The sequence below is a fragment of the Chelonia mydas genome, chromosome 13 (assembly GCF_015237465.2).
Source record: "Chelonia mydas isolate rCheMyd1 chromosome 13, rCheMyd1.pri.v2, whole genome shotgun sequence".
Taxonomy (NCBI): Eukaryota; Metazoa; Chordata; order Testudines; family Cheloniidae; genus Chelonia; species Chelonia mydas.
This window is the reverse complement of record NC_051253.2, coordinates 14,917,921-14,941,713: the sequence shown is the minus strand read 5'-3', so window position 1 is coordinate 14,941,713 and position 23,793 is coordinate 14,917,921. Positions and strand designations below refer to the sequence as shown.

The following is a 23,793-nucleotide window of genomic DNA, read 5'->3' as shown; positions in this document are numbered from 1 at the left end:
TTTATAACACTAGGGTGACCAGATGTCCCAATATTATTGGGACCATCCTGATATTAGGGGTTTTTTAAATATATGCAACTATACCCCTGTCCCCCCCCAAAAAAGTGTCCTGATTTTTCACACTTGCTATCTGGTTTCCCATATTACATATTATGTGAGTCACAATTTCTTGGGAGAATTTGACTATTTGCATCATCATTATAATTTTCAGGTTATTGTATGCTTTGGATCTTTTGTGTGACACCATTACCTCTGGTTGACTATTATTATTTATTTGTATTAGAGTAGCATCTATGAGCTCCAGCCATCAACCAGGACCCCCACTGTGCTGTAGAAACACAGAACAACTCCAAACAGCTACATTTTAGAGTTGGTTTTTATAAGAATAGGATTAACATTTACAAAAGATCTGAGACAGCAGACCATTTATACACCTCCAATAATTACATTTCAGCAGCATACTCTTGAGATGAAAATTTGAGTTGCAGAACTTGCTCACGATGATTGAGAACATGGATAATAATAGACACACTTGCATTGTCTTCTCAAAATGGTTCACTCTTGCATGTAAAGTGCAAAGGATGTAATAAAAAATAATAATATTTAGCACTTACATAGCACTTTGCAGTTTCATAGGGCTGTAAAACATTAACTGATTAATCCTCACAGCACCCCAGTGAGTAAGTTAAGTTACCTAGTAGGTTATCAAGTTCATCTTCCTGACAATGCAAGATGGTCCCATACTGTACATCACCCAGTGCTTTCTCCACAGTTGAATAGATATCATCTTGAGGGATTTCCCTTTCCTGCTATTCATCTTAAATTTTCCTTTCCTTAAAAGTAGGGAAAGGCTCTTGGCACAGAGATATTCCCTGTTGTGAGGCCATGGTATAGGCTAAACGTAGCTATTTTAGGTACTTATTTAGGATAAGAAAAAATGATGGGAAAAAGTACTTATGGAAAACAAAGAGGAGAAGCAAGTACTGATTAAGGTGACTATAAATTAAATATGTCAAGAGTACCCATATCACCAAAAAAATAGAAGATGGATAACTTGTGTGACAGAAAGAAAACTAGTGAGTGTTTAGAGTGGAAAAGGGTTGTCAAGCAGGAAAATGACATTACCACGACCTATATCTGAGACTTTCAAAAGTGACTGTTAAACCACACAGCTCCTATTGAAATTAGTAGGATTTGCATGTCTAAATCTTTGAAAATCCCAACTCATAACTCCACATTTGACCAACACAGGATCACGTTGAGTATTCCAAGTGAATAACATGAGACTGAGATGACAGACACTGAAGACTACAGATGAGGCATTTGGCCTCCTTCTTTGCTGTTTGTTCTACTCTTAAAGATGGCCAGATAAACTACTCATAGAGGGCTTGAGTCTGCCTCCTTACTCTTGTTGAGTAATACCGTTACAGGTCAGTAGTCCATTGGTTTTTGCTTCTCTTTACTTATCCACTCTTGCCTCTTATCACATCGACTTTCTACCCCACCAATAATGCCATGCTCTTTCTCACTCCTCCCATGAATATCTTGAGGATTTCTTCTATGCTGTCCCTTATGCATAGAAGGCCTTCCTTAGTCCTCTCTTCTCCATCAAATCCTTTCTGAATACCCACTTTAATGGTAACTTCCAGAGGAAATCATCCAGCATATGAAGATTAGGCAGAGGGGCAGCTGGGGAAAGTTGATTCCTGTTTATTCCTTTATGCAATTAAAAATCAATAGCAAATGTATATAAGTACGTATATATTTGATGGTCTCCCCACACTTTTCAGACATTGCTTGTCTTAGATTATGAACCCTTTCAAGGCACTGCGGTGCCTAATGTAACATGACTCCAATCTTGATTCACCTGTAATATAAATGTGAAATAATAAAACAATAATAATTAATAATAATGACTTAATTGACTCCTCCCCTCGCTTCAGGAACATTTCATTTCACAAGAGGATCACGAACTAGCCCCATCTTTACCTGTCTCTGCTAAAATTTTTATCTTTCTTTTTTTTTTTGGTGAAGATTGGACTATTCTCCCCTGTTCTGTACGGAATTAACTGTGTTTGGTCCTATATGGGAAAATATTACCATATTAATATACATAAGATCAAAGGTATGATTAAAATATTTATAATGATGTGGAAAAGAATATGTTAAGCAGATAAGCAGATAATAATGCATATCTTTCCCATAAAATTTAATTTATCCTTTAGGCAAGGCATAAACTTTGCTCAAGAACAACATATTTTCCATCTATAGATTGCCAAGGTAAACTGTTTGATTTTACAGCAAATTGATCGCTGCTGTAATATTTCAGGAGCAAAATGATCCTCAACAGTCAGTTTGGTTTCAAAAGCCAAAATTTATAGTTTTGCTCCTGATTTAGTGATAAAGTTTCTTAACATATTGGGCATTTCATCACTTTCTATCAGGAGTCAGCATTGAGCCAACAATGAAATATTTTAAAAAATAGACAACAACAACAACAATAAAAAAGGGAACATAAATAATATACCTCCTAATGACAGAAGAGTTTAATATTCCCTTCAAACTAGTAGGAAATTACTCAGATTCTTGTCCTTGTAAACACGTGTCGTGGCCTATGCAAGAGATATGCTATATAGCCATATGAATAGAATCACAGACTCAGGAGCCTCACTGCTTTCCTGACTGTTCAGGAAACTATTTCATTTATTTTCCCAAGTGGTTAAATTTCACTTTTCCCAATGCAAATAAAATTTTGTACATCTAAAGTTACTTGACACTTCTGATATGTTTAAAATAAATGTAGAGAGATTTAATGATGTGAAAGTTCATGACTCAGTAAAGATTACTCCCTAGCTGGGGTCTTAGGATAGACACCTATAAAATCAAATTATAATAATCACGGGAGTCAGGAGAAAAAAATAGGCCCCACTGAGCTCTATTCACTGAGATTTTGCATTTATTAGACACCTCCTAGTTATGAAACAAAGGGAGGTGGTAGGCTGAAATCTCAATAGATTTTACTGAGTGATTCTTTCCAGCAGAATTTTGTGATTACTACAGTGAATTTTTAGAACACTGATTCATATGCCATGGGAACAGGAAAGAGTCATGACACCTCAGTTACTTCACTGTAGCAGAGGTAAGCGTTAACTTTTTAATAATGATCCCTGTAGCTATGACCATCCAGAGAAAAGCTGGGTAAATAAAGAAAAAATAGGCACAGAATATTTTATATGAAAATTTTTGTGAAATTCAAAAAGATTATCAGAGGATATTAGCTGACCAGCTCTCATGTGAAGTTACCATTAAAAATATCTAATAGCCATATAATAACATAACATATATATTACACATAATATTAGAATCATAGAATATCAGGGTTGGAAGGGACCTCAGGAGGTCATCTAGTCCAACCCCCTACTCAAAGCAGGACCAATCCCCAACTAAATCATCCCAGCCAGGGCTTTGTCAAGCCTGACCTTAAAAACTTCTAAGGAAGGAGATTTCACCACCTCCCTAGGTAACCCATTCCAGTGATTCACCACCCTCCTAGTGAAAAAGTTTTTCCTAATATCCAACCTAAACCTCCCCCACTGCAACTTGAGACCATTACTCCTTGTTCTGTCATCTGCTACCACTGAGAACAGTCTAGATCCATCCTCTTTGGAACCCCCTTTCAGGTAGTTGAAAGCAGCTATCAAATCCCCCCTTATTCTTCTCTTCTGCAGACTAAATAATCCCCGTTCCCTCAGCCTCTCCTCATAAGCCATGTGCTCCAGTCCCCTTGAGCACATGACTAATAAGAGCACCCCCTAGTCAGAAGTACATTTCCTGTCCATTCTGTTACCTATTCAGCAATGTTATGTGATTATTTTTCAGTGAGTGGCACACTTTACACGTGAGAGAACACATGTATTGCTCTTTTATAATCAAAAAGCTAATTTCCCAAAGCTGCCATTGGCTTTTGCATATATCTGTACACTGACCTGGGACACACCAGCTGTAGATAAAGTAATTAGGTCATTTACATGGGCTGAGCATTTCTTTGAGACTTAAAAGTTATAATGCGTTTTTGCACAGTGATATGTGTGATGGTGGGGTTTTCAAGTTTATATTTTTTGACTGAAAAATTAAAAGCAAATGGTCAAATGTCAGCCAAGCCTTAAGAGGTCTTCATTTTTGTGAGAAGAAAATAATGATGGATGCAGAACTGGCTCTTCAGTTATTGACATGTAGTGTTTAGACCACTTGGATGTCTAAATCCTGGATTGAAGTTGGCAATCAGCAACTTAGGCACTGATCCTGCCAAGTCCCAGTGGGCCCATGCCTGGGTAGAAGATTTCAAATGTGCCAGACCCTTTTGCAGGACTGAAGCATTTAACATCAAAGTGGTCTGAACTGTGGGTGGGTGCAAATATTTTCAAATACACAAGTTCTCCCAGCCTGACTTGTATCTCCATTAATGAAGCCCCGTGCTGAAAACCATGTGTGGAAGCTGACAGAATCATACTATCATAGAAATGTAGGGCTGGAACGGACTTTGAGAGGTCATGTAATCCAGCACCCTGCACTGAGACAAGACCAAGTAAACCTAGACCATTCTTGACAGGTGTTTGTCTAACCTGTTCTTAAAAACCTCCAATGACTGGGATTCCACAACCTCCTTTGGAAGTCTGTTCCAGTGCTTAACTATCCTTAGAGTTAGAAAGGTTTTCCTAATATCTAATGTAAATCTACCTTGGTGCAGATTAAGATGATTACTTCTTGTTTTATCTTCAGTGGATATGGAGAACAATTGATGACCATCCTGTTTATAACAACCGTTAACATATTTGAAACCTGTTAGCAGGTCCCTCCTTAGTCTTCTTTTCTCAAGCTAAACATACTCAGTTTTTTAAATCTTTCCTTATAGGTCAGAATTCCTAAACCTTTTATCATTTTTGTTACTGTCCTCTGGACTCTCTCCAGTTTGCCCATATCTTTCCTAAAGGTCATTTTGAATTCTAATCCTGTTTCCCAAAGAGATAACTCTTCCCAGTTTGGGGTCATCTGCAAATTTTATAAGCATATTCTCCACTCCATTATCCAAGTCATTAATGAAAATATTGAATAGTACTGGGCCAAGGACAGACCCTTGTGGGATCCCACTAGATACTTTCCTCCCAGTTTGACTGCAAATCATTGATAACTACTCTTTGAGTACAGTCTTTCAACCAGTTTTGAACCCACCTTATAATAAGTTCATCTAGACCACATTTCCCTACTTTGCTTATGAGAATGTCATGCGGGACTGTGTCAGAAGCCTTACTAAAATCAATATATATTATGTCTACATCTCCCACCTCCCATTCAATAGGCCAGTTATCCTTTCAAAAAAGGAAGTTAGGCTGGTCCGGCACAGGGGTTGGCAACCTTTCAAAGAAGACCCATTTTTTGGTTTTTGTCTTTGACCAAAATATTTCGAGAGCCACATCACACACAAAGCTACTTGCAGAGTTAAGAATTTATCAACTAATAATAGTTGAACATATTAAAGTTATTACTACTCACCAATACTTTGTTTTGATTGATTATCCGATCTATTTTATTTCTAACTTTAGACTTTTTCAAACTGTTGGACGTTGGAATATACTAGTAAAGACAGAGCACATCCGCTTCCTTTTCACAAGAAATTCAGTTGCCTTGGTAATGAGCCATTTGAATTTGAATATGAACAGGAGGGGGCTCCGGGCTGGGGCAGCGAATTGGGGTACAGGAGGGGGTGCAGGGTCTGGGAGGGAGTATGGGTGCAGGAGGGAGTTCTGACGTGGGGCAGGGGGTTGGGGTGCGAGGTGGAGGCTCTGGCTGGGAGGTGGTTACTACAGATGGCTCCCGGCTGGCAGGCTGCCTGCCTGCCCTGGCCCCACGCTGTTCCCGGAAGTGGCTAGCTGCTGGCATGTCTCTGCATGCCCCTGGCGGGGTGGGGGGAAGTGGCTCCGCACTTTGCCCCTGCCCCCAGCACCATCCTCAAAGCTCCCATGGGCCAGGAACTGGCCCATGGGAGCTGTGGGGGTGGGGCTTGCAGGCACGGGCAGCGCACAGAGACCCGCTGCCCACCTCCCCCTCAAGGGGCGCACAGAGATGTGCCAGCAGCTAGCCACTTCTGGGAGCGGCATGGGGCCAGGCAGGTAGGCAGCCTGCTGTGCTGCCGGCTGGGAGCTGCGTGTGGTAAGCACCTCCCGGCCAGAGCCTCCACCTTGCACCCCCACAAAAACCGGCTGCTCGCAAGGGGGCAGTCAAAGAGCCGCATGCGGTTCCAGAGCTGCAGTTTGCCGACCCCTGGTCTGGCATGGTTTGTTCTTGACAAATCCATGATGACTATTACTTATAACCCTATTATCCTCTAGGTGCTTACAGACTGATTGCACAATAATTTGTTCTCATATCTTTCCAGAGATCAAAAATGAGGCTGACTGATGTATAATTCCTCAGCTCCTTTTTGTTCCCCCTTTTAAAGATAGGTACTATCTTTACCCTTCTCCAGTCCTCTGGGACCTCACTCATCCTCCACGGGTTCTCAAAGATAATCATCACTAATGGGTCCAAGATTTCTTCAGCTAGTTCCTTAAGCACCCTAAGATGAATTTCATCAGGCCCTGCAGGCTTGAATGCATCTACCTTATCTAAAGAGTCTTTTACCTGTTGTGTCCTTATTTTGGCTTGTGTCCTTTCCTCCTTGTTGTTAATACTGTATTAAATATCTGGTCACAATTTACCTTTTTAGTGAGGACTGATGCAAAATAGGCATTAAACAGGTCAGTCATTTGTTGAACCAGCTCTGGGTTTTGAGATTGTAAGGAAACCCCAAACCAAGTTTCACATGGCTGTAAATATTCACATCATCATGTCTGTCTGTCACACCAGGACTACATGGAGGACTTGTTACCCCCCCTCTTCATTTTTCCCTTTCATTCTTTTGTGTAATCCTTTGGTTCCCTGCCACTGTATTTCAGATTGCCCTCTCTCCTCATGTGAAATATTCTCAGACTATATTTCCTTTATTATTCCCTCTAAACTTTCTTTGTTACCTTCTCTGTCTCCTATTATTTCTACTGTGTCATCAAAAACTGACTCCGTACAGTCTGCCAATTAGCCTTTGTCTGTCAGCACATTCATCAGCATCCTGAAGAGTGATGGTGAATGGCAGAGCATGCAAGTGCTATTTGATATGCAGCTGTATGCCCTTGCACATACGTATATGCCATTGCTGATAAAATAGAAAGCTCTAGTTTAGATATTCTAGTGACAAAACTTTTGGTATGGACCAGGTGCAATTAACAAGAAAGAAAATGGTATGATTTTAAAATAAACACAGGGAAAGTATCCAAATTTGGTTAAATGATAAGTGCATAGAAGATTTCTGCATTTATAAAAGATGTTTATTAGTATAGTTCTTTTATGTATGCAGAGTAAAAATGTCTCACACAGATATATTTTTCAGGAAACAAAGAGAATTAGTGGTGTAATTTGATATTACATACCTGCAGTGAGTAATGCAAATAAAACTGCTTCTGTACTTGTTATGGGGGAAAAATATGACTTTGGAATATAACAAGCATCATATTATTTTGTGGAAATATATATGTATACATTATTCAAAATTCAAATATTAATGATCACATAAATATTCTACAATCTTGGCTATTACTTTCAGAAAAAACATTTTAATTTTAAGATGTCAATTTTGTAAAGCCTGTATTTTGAGTAAGAGAAAAAGTGAGCGAGAGAGGCTCTTTTGAAGGTGTCTCAATGCCTTGCCATGGTAACTTTGTTTGGCAAATGCATGGCATCTTTAAATTTCTTTTAGCTGTAAAATGTTCACCTGCTTAAACATTTACAATGTTACTAGGTAAAAACACGATCATAAAAAATGTAAAGCAAATGCATAAATGCATGTGGGGATGAACTGCGGATGTGTGAAAAGGAATCTGAACGAGAGGAGTTCGATTTATGGGTTTGGGCTTGTGTGTTTAAACTTTTGAACAAACTTCAAGGACACACATGATCGGACCCATAAGAGCGATAGTAGCCTATAAAATCATACCCTGCCACCACTAGTCCCCTGTTGAAGGACAAAAATTCAAGTTCAACAGAGTAAACAGTGAGGAGGTATTCCTTAAAAGAGTAAATTGCAAAACTTCAATTACAAATGATAGGCACCTGGCAAATTTGCTGCTGTGCCTCTTTGATCCTGCAAAAGTGGGGTTCTCCATATGCAAATAGATAGTCATTACAAATTTTGTAAGTGCATTTCCACAGACTTGTTGAAAATCAGCTCTCCAAGCCGCAGTGAGACAGATTTTCAAAGTACGGAGCACCCTCAACTGAGGCCAGACCAGTCTCTCTGCCTCAAAAAAAGTAATAAATTTTTTTGTAGGTAATCTGTTTTCAAACAGTAGCAGGAAGATTTAACTATTTGTACACCCACACCCTCATTACTTTTCTTCATCCTGTTCTTTCTGTTTATGCTGTTTTCTCATTTTCTATGGGGCTGCAAGTAGGCTGAATCTTCATATATATTTATTTCACCTCTTTTCATTTCAGTATCATTGGCTGTGGGAGGTCTTCAAACATGCCACAGAAAGATTATCAGCCTAGGCTGCCTATGAAATACAGCTGGTAAAGTTGAAGCTTTAGGACCACATTGCCAACCCCCTACTCACCTTGGAAAAAAATCAGCCAATGGGATTGCTTTTTGGAATAATTGGTCACCATTGTTAGTAAGAGGTTCAGAGACAGCCCATCAGGGCTTGATCCTGCATCATTCAAGTCAATGAGAGTTATTCCATTGATTTCAATGGGAGTAGAATCAAACCCATAGTGTGCTAACTCACCTTGGATAGAGAAACACAGGAATATTATTCTTACCGTTGTCTCTAGTTGTTACAATTTTCTGTCTTTGTTACTATGCCAGAGATTAACTGTTGAAATCTTTGGTATCCAGTTATATGAGGAATACTGTTGCCATTTCCCCCTCTCTCAATATGTGCATAATTATTCATGAAGTGTGATGCATAAGCTACCAGTGAATCATTTTCTAGTAACTGTCACAAGTCTTAATTTTGAAATATCGACTAAAAGCTTGACGGGTGGTTATATATCATAACACTTCAGTGTTTTATTTATTTTGTAAATTTTTTAGCCTTTTTCATCAGTATTAACTTGATCTTGCCCTCAGTTTCGTCACTTTGCAGTGATAGTGTATAATGTGCTTCGTAGTCATTTTATGAGTGGGGAAACCATTTCCAGAGGCTTAGGTGGAGGTCCAGATTTTCAGAAAAGTTGGGCGTGCAACTGTGCACACAAAAATAATGTGCCTAATTGGTGAGTGTAGCTACTGAAGTTGTACACACAAGGGTAACTATGATCATATCTGAATGTACAGCTACCTGATTTACGTACATAAAGGCACCTTGCTTCCCACTCCCACCATGCAAGGGACAGTCACATCCTGGTCTATTTTTCTGAATTATGGTCTCTATGGGTAGGTCTACACTTAGGGCAGTATATAGAGTACAGACATGGCACACGCAGCTAACAGTGTAGACAGTGAAGCATTGCTTAGGCAAGTAGAGTACAGATATGCCAGAATCCTAGTGTTCAGAACCTACACAGCTCTCTACATGCCCAAGTAGTGCCTATCATGTCTACATTGCTATTTTTAGCAATGTAGTGTTCTACTACCTAAGCCTTTCCCCACTGGAGTGAAAGATTCAGGCAGCAGGGAAAGGCTCCAGCAGAAGGAGGCAGCGGGGTAGAGCTGCCGCTGCCTTTCCCTGCCACATGTAGTTATACAATGCAGTGTGGATGCCTTTCGTTGTTGTGTGTAACTACATGTACCTCACATGCTCCCACAAGTATAGACAAGACCTATGTGGAGTGAAAATAATCTACTTGATGTCAGAATAACCTTCCTCCCAATAAATTTAATATCTGCTACTAGAGGGGCTCAAAACTTTTCACACAAAAAGACTGAGTTTTGTTTGTTGGCATGTTGTTTTGTTTTTTGTTTCAGGCCTCTATTCAAAAACAAACAGTTCTGTGAAAAATTGTGAACATGATTGAAATTTTCCACTTTTTGAAAAATTCTGATTTTTGTTAACTGAACCTTTTAAATCAGAGTCAGTCTCCAAACCATTATCAAAATTCTTTGTTTTCCAAAACAGTTCTTTTCTTAGCGAATATCAGGTTTTCAGCAAATGAAAAATTTCAGTAAAATATTGTGCAAAATGGGTCCAGTTTGTACCCTGTTAAATAGAAACAATATTGAAATTCTGATTTTTTTTGTGTGTGTGTGGGGAGGGTGGAATAAGTAACTCTGTTCTCAATCAACTCTACCTATTGCTCTTTTGTTAATTTTGTCAATTTCCACAGCAGCACTTCATATTCCTTTGGCCTCCCTGTTTGCCAGTGATTGGGTAGCAGAATTAATAAATGCTTGCTCATGTTGGTCCTAAAGGGAGAGGTTGGTTAGTGTTAACTGTGAATTAAGTGTTCAATGCACTTATTTATAGAGCTCCTCATTGCACAGGATCCACCATAACTAAAGCCAGGACTGGACTTTGCAGATAGAATTCTTCAAACTTGTGGCTCTGGAGAGTTTGATCTCTTTCTCCTACTGTTGGAATCTAAAAGTGCTACTGGCCAAAGGACAACCAGTGAGATCACACTTCAAGGATTCAAATAATTTCCCTTATAATTAGTGTTCTGTTCTAAAATCCCAGGGTACAATCTGTCTGCAGCTAGTGTATCTGCAGGTTCAAACAACACATAAAACCACTCAAGCCCCATGAAGAATTAACCTTTAGCAGTTTCACATGACAACATCCATGAGTGAGATAACTAAAGAAGCTCTCAGCTCTCAGATTGACCTACTTCCAATTTGCAATAGATGAACCACGCTTACTGGACGAGATAGATTACATAAAGCATACTTAAATAACTGATCAGGAAAAGCAGAATTACAAATGCTTTTCAAATCTAGCTAATTTTCAAACATGGACTTCTTACTAAAATGTCAGCAGCACACTTTCGGATATACACATTGGCATGTAAAACAAAGAGTTCATATTTAAAGGCACAGAAATCTCATGAGCTGTTCCCTCAATCTTTCAGCCCCAAACAGCAGAAGTCTCACTAGCTGTTCTCGTGAGATTTCAGCCACATCCAAGCCAGAAGCAGAAAATAAGCTCCTTCCAGGTTTGAATCCACCTCAGATTCAAATCCTTAGGGACAGGTTCTGATCCAGTCACATGAATCTGACTTTCCACTAAATTCAAAGGAGTCTGGATTTGAAGTTCTGGTTTTGGCCTCTCTAATTCCAGTACTGCTTCTAGCAGTTCATGGCTTCTTTCAGACAGGATTTTCCTTTTCTTTGCAGCAGGGTGCATCCAGTTCTGTCTCATTTCACCTATGCGTTTTCATCTCCTGTAATTTCTTTCTAATACATTTCACCACATGATCATCAGATAGGATTTGTATCTGCTCTTGGGCTATTTCAGCTGCCCTACATATGTCAATGAATTTTTGCAGTGTCAGACTATTTTCCCTAAAGAATTTTCTATTGTCATCATTTATGATCCCCACTATAGTTCCTGTCCCTGTTAATTCTCTTAAAAAGATATTCATACACATGTCATCTGCAGAGCTGTGTTTTACTGGTCACTTTTACCTGTTCTTTATAGATAAGTCACAGCCTGGTACAGTGTATAAAACATACATACTATACATAAAAATCATATATATTCGAAATATTCAAATCTTAATTTGCCATAAGATAATTATGTTGCACAACATTTTGAAGATATATATTGCTATGTATTGTAAATGCTAAGTATTTTTATAGGATGCTCTCTTAAGTTTCTCCGGCCCCTAAAATAAATAGATGTAGAATACATTTTTAGGCACCTGCTCTTCAGCACAGTATAGTTATGCTGTACATTATAGGAGACATTTTCAAAGGTGCAGATGGGAGTTAGGTGCCCAATTCCAATTGATTTTTAATTAGATTTGGGCACCCAAATGTCTTAGAAGATCTGCCCTAGAGGCCTGATCCTGCAAGCTTCCGAGCATCTTCAACTGCGACCCAGTGAGGTGAAGATTTTTAGCACATTACTGGACACATTCTTCACCTCGCAGGATCAATCCTAGAATCAAGCTAAGCCAATTTTGTAAATGACTCCAGTGCACAGGGTTGTTCAGAGGCTGTCAGGAAGGTGTCTGCCCAACTGAGGCCTCAGCTGGAGGTTGCCATGAGAATGTCTTTCCCAGAGGTGCTGCTCCCAAGATGTTACTTTTACCTCCAAGTAGCCATAGCATTGAACACTGTTGATTTTGTAGAGGTTGTGATTCTGGGAGTGTTTTGTCAATATGGGCTTGATCCTTGAATTCTGGTCAGTGCACAACCCTGGGTGCGTGGGTATGAGAAGGGGGTCAAAGGTGGTTTTACAACCCTTTTATTTCACTACCTGATGCTGGGGACAGCCAGGGGACAATTCAGTCCCAGTGCAAATTAAAGTAGCCTTACTCAGACACAATTATTCAAGCAAATTTCCACTGAATTTTGCCCAAATAAAACCCACAGCTGTTTGATAAGCTGATCTTTGTAAAAATTTTAAAATCTGGACAATACTTGAAATGCATGTTTTTACATGTCAATGAAAAAAAACAAAAAAATTCCTTTTTAATATATTAGTGCATTTTGCCCACACAAAAATGGTCTGCTGTCTGTGACCTATTTTTGAGCTGGAACAAGCAAAGAATTACCTGATAATAGGTAACATTTCCAGCAAAAGTGAACTTAAAATGAAATAAAATAAAAGGCAACAATGCACATTCTCTCAGATTTTTAGTGCGAAAACCCTACTTCCTGGAATTATGCAAAAAATCCATCTTCTGTAACCCCCCAAAATTGCCTAGAATGAAATTGTGAAAATGGGTCATTTGGTGAAGTTGTGTTCAAAACTTTGCTCAGCCTTATTCTGAAAGTTCATTTTGTTACTGAGATTTGGCCAGCGCACCGTACAATTTAAATTAAAATATTGCTTCATGTCATGGATTTGAACTTGCAAAGGGAGAAGGTAGGCCTACGCTGAATGCTTTCAAAAAATAACCTATGTATTCCTTAGGGCTTGTCTACATGGTGTGGCAAAGCGCATTAGAAGGATATGATTTGTAAAGCACTAACTTCTTGTGCTCTAACTGCCCCTGCTGTATATCCTGCTGGCATGCTCTAAAAGGTGTCTAGTTCTCATTAGCACAGTTCTGTTTGAAACAGAGCTACATGAACACAAATTAAGTACCTTTGAGGACTTTGTTAATGCAAACTAGGTACTTTTCAGAGCAGGGATCAGCAACCTTTGGCACGCGGCCCGTCAGGAAAAGCTGCTGGCGGGCCAGGACAGTTTGTTTACCTGCAGCGTCCACAGTTTTGGCTGATTGCAGTTCCCACTGGCCGCGGTTCGCCATTCCAGGCCAATGGGGTCTGCAGGAAGCGGCGTGGGCCGAGGAATGTGCTAGCCGCCACTTCCCGCAGCCCCCATTGGCCTGGAACGGTGAACCGCAGCCAGTGGGAGCTGCGATCGGCTGGAGCTGCGGACGCTGCAGGTAAACAAACTGTCCTGGCCCGTCAGCGGATTTCCCTGATGGGCCGCATGCCAAAGGTTGCTGATCCCTGTTTTAGAGCATGCCAGCAGGGCCTACATAGGGTAGTTAGCACACAATGTGTTTGCTGCACTTACTTTCCCTGTTCCACTGTGTGACCAAGTAAGGATTGTGCAATAGCCTACCATTGAACTGTTCCATTGATTTAACTTGAACCAGTCATGGGGTCAGGTGCTACTCAGTGTGAATAAGGGTAGGAGAACCTTTCTCGGATATAACGTTTGTTTTCAATGATTCATAGAATAAGTTACTCATACCTACAGTAATGTATTGTATGAACTGGGGTCATCCACTTTTAGACAGACCTGGCTGAATTTTTTTTTCCTACAGAAAGTTTTGACAAAAAGGAAAACATGGTTGTCCTCATCTATATTTTCCAACATAAAATTTCAATTTTGGCAGAAATTTGAATAGCAGAATTTTGGTTTCAGCCAAAATTTTGGTTTCCAGCATACAGTTGTGTGACAACTCCCCCCCCCCCCCCCCCCACCAATTTTCCATGGAAAGCAGACACTTATTATACTGGCTTGAGTTCCTGGAAAACAGCCACTCTCCACCATGAGGTGATAACATAGCAGGCAACTGCACACGTACATATGATCAGATGCATATTTTGTTTTCCCCTCTGTATTCCACATATACTGTGCAGAGAACTCAAGACAAATGGACTTTCCTTGACCTAGACTCTCAGAACCCTTTGGGTGGGAAAGGACACCTGATGATGGCTATCTTCTGTAGTTCTTCCTTTCAGCATCATGGCAGGATTGATATGTTTATCCCTAGACGATCATTGATGGATGAGTGTCAACCCTAGACATCAGTTATAGTGAGGACAATAATTCAATTTCACTGATGTGACTGAAAGGGGAAGTTAATCTGTTACTCTGTTTTATAAGCCTTTCCATTTATTATAAAGTGTTTCAAAAAATGGTTCTCAACAACTTCCACACTATGACCCACTTTCCCATAACCATTTTTTCTATATCAGGACCACCATGGGACCCACCTCCTATTTAGCAGGGATCTACCCCGGATTCCCCTCTTGTTTAGCAATAGGGGAAGGTCAGGTGGTCGTGACCCCGTGTTGAGAACTCAAAAAATCTTTTATAACGATAAAAACAAATGAGCAGATTTTTACAAGGTTGCTTTTTTCTTTACACCTATAAACTGCAGGTGCTAATAATTCTGGGTAAAGTCTTTTGCCCACAGTTTGTGGGTGCAATTTCTGACACTTGTCTTCTAAGTACCTGATTTTCAGGAACAATTAAATATTTGGATGTTTAAAAGATAAAAACTGTGTACACAATGATGAGGTTCAACAAGGACAAGTGCAGAGTCCTGCACTTAGGATGGAAGAATCCCATGCACCGCTACAGACTAGGGACCGAATGGCTCGGCAGCAGTTCTGCAGAAAAGGACCTAGGGGTTACAGTGGACGAGAAGCTGGATATGAGTCAGCAGTGTGCCGTTGTTGCCAAGAAGGCCAATGGCATTTTGGGATGTATAGGTAGGGGCATTGTCAGCAGATCGAGGGATGTGATCATTCCCCTCTATTCGACATTGGTGACGCTTCACCTGGAGTACTGTGTCCAGTGTCCTGTGTCCAGTTTTGGGCCCCAAGGTACAAGAAGGATGTGGAAAAATTGGAAAGAGTCCAGCGGAGGGCAACAAAAATGATTAGGGGACTGGAACACATGACTTATGAGGAGAGGCTGAGGGAACTGGGATTGTTTAGTCTGCAGAAGAGAAGAATGAGGGGGAATTTGATAACTGCTTTCAACTGAACCCCCTGAAAGGGGGTTTCAAAGAGGATGGATCTAGACTGTTCTCAGTCGTAGCTGATGACAGAACAAGGAGTAATGGTCTCAAGTTGCAGTGGGGGAGGTTTAGGTTGGATATTAGGAAAAACTTTTTCACTAGGAGGGTGGTGAAACACTGGAATGTGTTACCTAGGGAGGTGGTGGAATCTCCTTCCTTAGATATTTTTAAAGGTCAGGCTTGACAAAGCCCTGGCTGGGATGATTTAGTTGGGGATTGGTCCTGTTTTGAGCAGGGGGTTGGACTAGATGACCTCCTGAAGTCCCTTCCAACCCTGATATTCTATGATTCTATGATTCAATGTCTAGCTATCTGTAGAGAGATCTCTATCTATACCACGAATCGGTAACCTTTGGTACGTGGCCCGTCAGGGAAATCCGCTGGCAGGCCAAGATGGCTTGTTTACCTGCAGCGTCCGCAGGTTCAGCCGATCGCAGCTCCAACTGGCTGCGGTTCACCGTTCCAGGCCAATGGGGGCTGCGGGGAGCGGCAGCCAGCACATCCCTTAACCCTTAGCTTTCTGCAGCCCCCATTGGCCTGGAACAGCGAACCACAGCCAGTGGGAGCTGTGATTGGCTGAAGCTGTGGACACTGCAGGTAAACAAACCGTCCTGGCCCACCAGTGGATTTCCCTGATGTGCCGCATGCCAAAGGTTGCTGATGCTTGATCTATACCCATGCCTTGAGCCAGGTTCTAATATCTTTACTCACACTGAATAGTGCCTTGCTCCACAAGTAACTCCACTGAAGTCAACACTGAAACAGCTGAACCATTTAAAAAAATCATCGTCATGCAGACACTCAGCATGAAAAATTTCAGCCCAAACAATTTAATTTTGGCAAAATTATAAGCAACTGAAAACAGAATCTTATAATGGAAAGTGTTGGTAAACTTTAAGCATAGGTATGACTACCTGCCCAGGTTGTAGTTTGCTGGTAGAAGCCAGCAGTAAATTATTATTGCTCTACAGAAAGGGAGAAGCAGGGAGAAAATTGTGCCCCTCAAAGGCACAATTGTTTTCTTACATTGCTCCTGGGGTATTGCACCTCAGAATCATCAGGCACCAGGACAGCTGCAAATGAAAGAAAATTAGAATGAAATCAATTATTATTTTTCACAAAGAAACAGATGCACATAAATATATTTATATTAAAAAACAAAACAAAACAGAATTTTCCCAGAGTGAATAAACTGTATTCACTGTCTAGGTTTTGCCATTGCTCATAAAGATGATCTTGAGGTTTAGGCTGCGCCCTAGAGTGAATTACAGTACAGCCTTGTATTCGCTCTGGTGCCATCTATTATCATATCGTGTATACTGCTGATTAGGAAGGTGTTTTTTGATAGCCTAGTAGAGTGAAAAGAGCTAGAGGACAGAATTACAATAATGGTTAGAGGCAAAAAGTGGTTTGATATTAACAGCCTGTTAAATTTCTGTGCAAGAACATAGAGTCAAAAGATATTAAGTTGTTTTAAATAATGCAGTTGACACTTGTGAAGAAAAGATGTTCTTTGTTGGCCCCACCCCAAAATAATCTCCGGTTTAGTCTAGTACATCTCCAAGAATAATACAGGCATTCAGATGAGGAGGACAGGCTGCCACTGTTAGAATGATGAAATTCACCACAGAAAGGTTGTTTGATTTGCCAGAAAGTTGGATTCTGCCGTCAGAGAGACAAGAACTGTTGCTTCTGCTATTAACCAGGTCACAAAAGGAAATTACTAACACTATAAAGTTGCTAGGAAAATATTACAGACCCATGATAAACTGATTTGCATTTTAAAAAAAGTCAAACAAGCCTGTGACATATGCAGGGTACAATCCAGATTAATGAGTAGTGTATCAGCCCTGCCCTTTAAACGGGGGTGTCCTTTACAATGCTTACTGCTGTAGCTTGGATTGGTCACACAAAACCTCCAGCATGCAGGTCACTCGCGGTTATGTCTTTGTGTGTGCTGCAGCCTGCCAGCCACACCTAGGCTCTTACCAGCCTGAATTATACTGCAGGGTGACCCCAACACAGTCCCAGTCCCAGATTTTGCCCCCAGGAATGTATGTCCTGTACTGACCAGTCCTCTCCTGGACAATTCAAATTTATATAGGTCCCTTATTTTATCAACGGAAATAATATGCTCACGTTTTGATATCCCAAATGGAGGTTCCCAGACACTTCAATTTAACCACATTGGATCAGATAAAACAAGTTTATTAACTACAGAGAGATTTTAAATGGATACAAGTAACAAGGCATGAAAGTCAGAAACGGTTTTAAGCAAAATAAAGGAATAACTGGGCTGGTGGAAGCCAGGGTGAGACCATTGTTCTGTGAGCAGGCTGCTGGTGTCATGGCTCTGAGCCAAAGCTACACAGCACAGAAGCACCCAGAGCTGCAGGATAGGTAGTGACAGAACCCCTTAGTGGTCTGGGTAAATCCCCAAAGTGTCACACTATCACAGTTACCCCCATGAAGTGTTATGCTCCGTGGAAAAGGGGTACCTGTTGATCTGTGGGTAGACTATGTACTTAACTAATCAGCACCCCACTACTTACTGGTGGGTCATCACTATGACATGGAGAAACATTTCCTCACACAGGGAGATTTCCAGAATCAATGTTTAAGCACCAGAAATGCTATAAACAGGAATGACATTAACGAGTCAGAGGACTGACAAACCTCCATTTAGAGAGAACGGCGCAAATGATAGTGGCAGTTGCATGTGTATTCTGATCCTGCAGGCCATACTTGGACAAAACTCCCAGTTATTTCAATGGCAGGTTTGCCTCCAGGACAGAGAAAGAGAGAGAAAACCAGCAAGAGATGGATAATTAACCGAATTGATCTGGTTGATGAAAACTAGACATATGTGGCAGAGCAGGTTTGGATAAAACAAGATTCCACCTGAAACTTTGCTCCAAACGGTGCTGAACCTTTTTTTGAGGATCAAAAAAGTTTGAATAACTTTCCCCTCAACTGTTTTAAATTTTTGTTCTGCTTCATGACTCCACATGAGACTGAAAACAGATGTGACAAACAAAACATTGCAAAAAATAGAGAACATGCGGTGGTAGGGAATTCCAGTGCAGATAGCACTAGATTTGGATTCAGATGTCCTGTGTTCAATTTGAGCTTTAAAACTACCTTGCTGTGAGACAATGAGCAAGTTTCTTCATTCTTTGTACCAATCCTTTCTATTTAGATTGTAAGGCCTCTGGGGCAGAGACTGTCTCTTACTAAGTGTTTGTACAGCACCTAGCACATTGGGACATCTGGTACTGTAATACAAATAATACTTTAATAACAAAGAAAGAAGCTTTTTTGGGGTGCCTTCAGCCTGGTTCTACTTACTCAAGCTTGGGCCAGATTTCGATGACTTCGTGCATGCAGTGGCCTTTGCATTTATTCAACTGCCCATGCAAATGTGGTTACCTGTGCTTTTGTGGTATCTACTAACAAACACAAATGAGACGCACAGATACATGCACAGTTACAAAAATCTGGCTGATGAGGTCTGGATAAGAGACACATTCAGAGTTGAGTTTTAGTCAAACGAAACCTCTAAACCTTTTAAGCTTTGACACGAGAAAGAAGAAATTACAAAATCCTCCCCCCCATTCAATATTTATGTTTATCCTTTGACAGATCAGCTGCAAGGCACAGCAATTTGTTAGTCATACACTGACTGATTTTTTGTTTCCAAATAAGCAGTCCCTGTAGTGTGTTTCATTGATAGACTGTGCACCTCCAGCTCTGTGTTGAGACTACTTGTTGGTTGTATTTGTTACTTCTATCCTAACTGGCTAGTCTGAAAAACTGAATATACAATATGAAATTCTCATCTGTGCTCTGGATTTGAAAATTTCTGTCAAAATGAACAAGGGGATGTAGTCCTGAACTAACCATTTATAACCCTCTGGCACCTATTCTGGTATCCCTCAGGAATTCAGGTGTTTGCTCATGACACACATGCCTTTAGAGGGCAGTCAAAACTGCTTGCACTATCCTGTAATATCATCTGTTACTCTGCCATGTTTAACAGGATTTGTCTGGTACAGATCAAACTCTGTTAGGCATGTGTTGACCTTGTAAAGATGATTGGGCAATAAAACAAACCCTCTCCGTTTGTTAGATATGTGACAGTAGGATGTGGAGAATTTGTTTTAAACTATATAGTTTTTAAAATGTTTATACTGTTCTTGATATGAATGTAAAACAATGGGTCCAGTTTTACAGAATATACTTTAGAAGCAAATACTCCTCCCTGCTTTACTATCATTCATTGCTGACACTGCTAATATTGTCTCTGCTGGCACAACGAAAGCGTTAACATATTAAATCACATTTCCACATGATTGTAAAAAGATAACCCATTTTTCATTTTTTACATTACATTCTTCAAGCTAGATTTTTAGAATTATACACACACAGCTGTCTGTAAAAATGTGCAAACATGGGAACAGGTGAATTTCACAATAAACCACTCTAATTGCCCTTGCAATTGTAATAATTGTGCATGCAAACAGTGACTTAGATGTCTAACAATCACTTATATACAGAAAGTGAAATTCACTGCTGGGCAGAGGGCCAGCTCAAGCCCTATGCAACACTTAAATGTGACTACAGCCTTGGGCATACCCTCTGCACAGGGCTGAATTTCATCCACACTTACCATAATAGCATGCACAACATAGTCATTGCAAATGCACGCATACAAAAGCACATGAACTTGTGTACACACAGTTGCATCCATGCAGTTCTGAAAAACATGGGCCTCGTGTTTTTGGGATGAAATGAAAGGCAGCTTTTGCATTCATCATTCTGCTACAAAAATAATGCAGTTTCTCTTGTTCACACTGAAACACTTGTAAAATAAAAACTGGTGGTTTTACACACCTATTTTTACTAACTCTGGTATAGCGCTTAAAAACACTGAACTGGAGTCTGTACAAGTTTGATCATGTCACTAAATGACACCGAACGAGGCTCTTCTAGATGTTTTGTGCTTCTACGGATTTTGCAACTGACACTATACGTATGTGGTTGGTATACAACAGTGGAGTTCAGTTCAGTATTGCAGTTTTTTGTTTTGCTGACTCTGTCAGTTTGAGCTTTTCTACCAGAATTTCTCTAGGGGGCAGTAAGGATTCAAAGCTGCTTCAATATTTTTTTAGAAATGACAGATCATCTTTGCACAGCATTAAAGGTTACAAGAGTGGGTGCACATGTTGCAATGTAGGGTGGAACAGCCAAAAGCACATAAAGCATACTGTATACTGTTCCTTCTCATAACATCACCCAGCCTGATATTGCACATTTTAATTCTAAATTTACTGAATGAACTTTGCTTTTAAACTTGATATAAAGGTAAGGAGCATGTGGTTAACCAGGAGCAAGTAAAACGTGGCGAAGCAGAGAGCCTTTTTGTTAACGGAGATCCAATTAATTCAATAGATCTAACTGCATTGGATGGCCACATTTGAACAAGAGTTAAAATTAGAGAGGGTCCTGAACTGAAATCCTGCATCCGTATTCCCCTGAACCATGCTGGCGTGCAAAAACTGGATGAGGACTGAGATTTGAATTTCATAGATGGCCCCTCTCTCTAATATGGGAATGAAAGATCCTGAACTTTTGGGAATCAAAATCTAGATCTGAATCCAAATGTAACAATTTTGAGCCTTCTCTAGTTACATCGGAATGTCTACCAAGAGGGGTGTGCATTTTAGGTTATCAGAAAGCAGAGCAAAACATATGCAGTAAGGCATGGGTTTATAGAAATAACACAGCAAAGTGGATATGAGACAAACTGAGCTGGAGAAAACAATGTGATACGTTTGCTAAGAAAAATGGCCTCTAATTTTGCGAGCACAAATGAGAGGAATTAGACAGCTGCCAGACTGCACCTGAAAAACACATAGTGTGACAAAGTTCCTCCTCTACCTTGGTGGGTCTTGCGCTTATTGGCGAATTTGCTTGCCTCGGAGATTCACAGCAGCCCTAAGTTTGGCCGTTTTCATGAACCCACAGTCCAGGTCAACTCCTCCTGTGTCTGATCAGGAGTTGGGAGGTTTGGGGGGAACCCGGGCCTGCCCTCTACTCCGGGTTCCAGCCCAGGGTCCTGTGGAATGCAGCTGTCTAGAGTGCCTCCTGGAACAGCTGTGCAACAGCTACAACTCCCTGGGCTACTTCCCCATGGCCTCCTCCCAACACCTTCTTTATCCTCACCATAGGACCTTCCTCCTGGTGTCTGATAATGCTTGTACTCCTCAGTCCTCCAACAGTAGACGTTCTCACTCTTAGCTCCTAGTGCTTCCTGCTCCCAGCTCCTCACACATGCGCCACAAACTGAAGTGAGGTCCTTTTTGAACTCAGGTGCCCTGATTAGCCAGCCTTAATTGATTCTAGCAGCTTCTTGATTGGCTGCAGGTGTTCTAATCAGCCTGTCTGTCTTAATTGTTTCCAGAAAGTTCCTGATTGTTCTGGAACCTTCCCTGTTACCTTACCCAGGGAAAAGGGACCTACTCAACCTGGGGCTAATATATCTGCCTTCTACCACTCTCCTGTAGCCATCTGGCCCGACCCTGTCACAATAGATGATAATATCTTGTTCTTATATAGCACTTTCCCTGGGTAGATCTCAAAGAACTTTACAAAGGAGGTTAGTCTCATGATCCCCATTATTATTTGAAGAGTGAGGTAGTACTCAGTATGAAAAAGGGTGGCAGAATGGGGCCTTATATGTGTATTTTCAAGACCAGCTGGAATGACCCTCTGTGAATTTGGGTACAGTGACAGCTCTAGGTCAATATATTTGATGGGGCCCTGTAACTTACCTTAGCAGCATATAGAAAAGGAGTACTTGTGGCACCTTAGAGACTAACCAATTTATTTGAACATAAGCTTTCGTGAGCTACAGCTCACTTCAGCTGTAGCTCACGAAAGCTTATGCTCAAATAAATTGGTTAGTCTGTAAGGTGCCACAAGTACTCCTTTTCTTTTTGCGGATACAGACTAACACAGCTGCTACTCTGAAACTTAGCAGCATATGTTTTCATTAATTAAGAGTACTTATGGAAGTAACCTTCAGTGGTCTGCTATGGCTATCTGGGGTTTCAACAGAGCCTGCCGTGGCTGTGTAGAAGCCCCCTATTAAAATGGTACAAACTATACAGTCTGCGGCACTGGAGCAGCTGCCCAACTTCGAACCTTCAACAGGAAGAGTTATTCTGCTAAGTGGCATTGGCCATTGAGTGGTGCCTGGCTGTGGACAAAAGTACAAGCCCAGGCTGATTTTATCAGAACAGTAAAAGTTACTTTTGATGTCCCTAAGGTGGTATTGCAGAGGTTGAATTAGTAGGAATGGATCGAATTACAGTGTAGAGCTGTTCGGCACATTTATAACTAATTGTGTTTTCATCAAAATATGTTTTTTTGGTTGAAGCTGAAACATTTCATAGGGGCGTATCGATCCAATGATACTTTCAATGGGAAGGGGTGTGTGTGTGTGTGTGTGTGTGTGTGTCCAAATGCTATTTCATGAAAACAGTTGCAGGGTTTAGTTTTCATTCCAATGCAGGACAAAAACAAATGTCTAACCCTCAAAAATTGTCGCAAAATGGAATTGTCCCCTGGGCACCTCTATTGCTGTGATGTCAGTTCTTTTGATGTGGAAAGACCCACAAAATGTTTATGGCAATCTTCCAAGAGCTCTCTCATGTGAGGTACTTCAGGTTTCTGCTCTGGTCCTCTCCCCACTTATGTCCAAAATGTATATGAGGCCGTAAGATGGCTAGTAAGGAGACGAGGAGATATCTGTGAAGAAAGAAGTGGTTCGGGACTATTTAGAAAAGCTGGACGAGCACAAGTCCATGGGGCTGGATGCACTGCATCCGAGAGTGCTAAAGGAGTTGGCGGATGTGGTTGCAGAGCCACTGGCCATTATCTTTGAAAACTCATGGTGATTGGGGGAGCTCCCGGACGACTGGAAAAAGGCTAATGTAGTGCCCATCTTTAAAAAAGGGAAGAAGGAGGATCCTGGAAACTACAGGCCAGTCAGCCTCACCTCAGTCCCTGGAAAAATCATGGAGCAGGTCCCCAAGGAATCATTTCTGAAGCACCTGGAGGAGAGGAAAGTGATCAGGAACAGTCAGCATGGATTCACCAAGAGCAAGTCATGCCTGACTAATCTAATTGCCTTCTATGATGAGATAACTGGCTCTGTGGATGAGGGGAAAGCAGAGGACGTGTTGTTCCTTGACTTTAGCAAAGCTTTTG

General features: G+C 40.8%; 1 long non-coding RNA gene across 1 annotated transcript in view; it reads right to left on the bottom strand.

The window, feature by feature from the left end:
- Positions 1 to 254: 254 nt before the first annotated feature.
- The window catches only part of LOC122462650, a 193,019-nt gene continuing 169,480 nt past the window's right edge, over positions 255 to 23,793 (bottom strand). Inside the window, exons 4-5 of the long non-coding RNA XR_006285343.1 lie at positions 16,546 to 16,592; positions 255 to 1,867 (exon numbers count right to left, since the gene is read on the bottom strand). This is a non-coding gene — a long non-coding RNA (uncharacterized LOC122462650). The remainder of the gene's footprint in view (positions 1,868 to 16,545; positions 16,593 to 23,793) is intronic.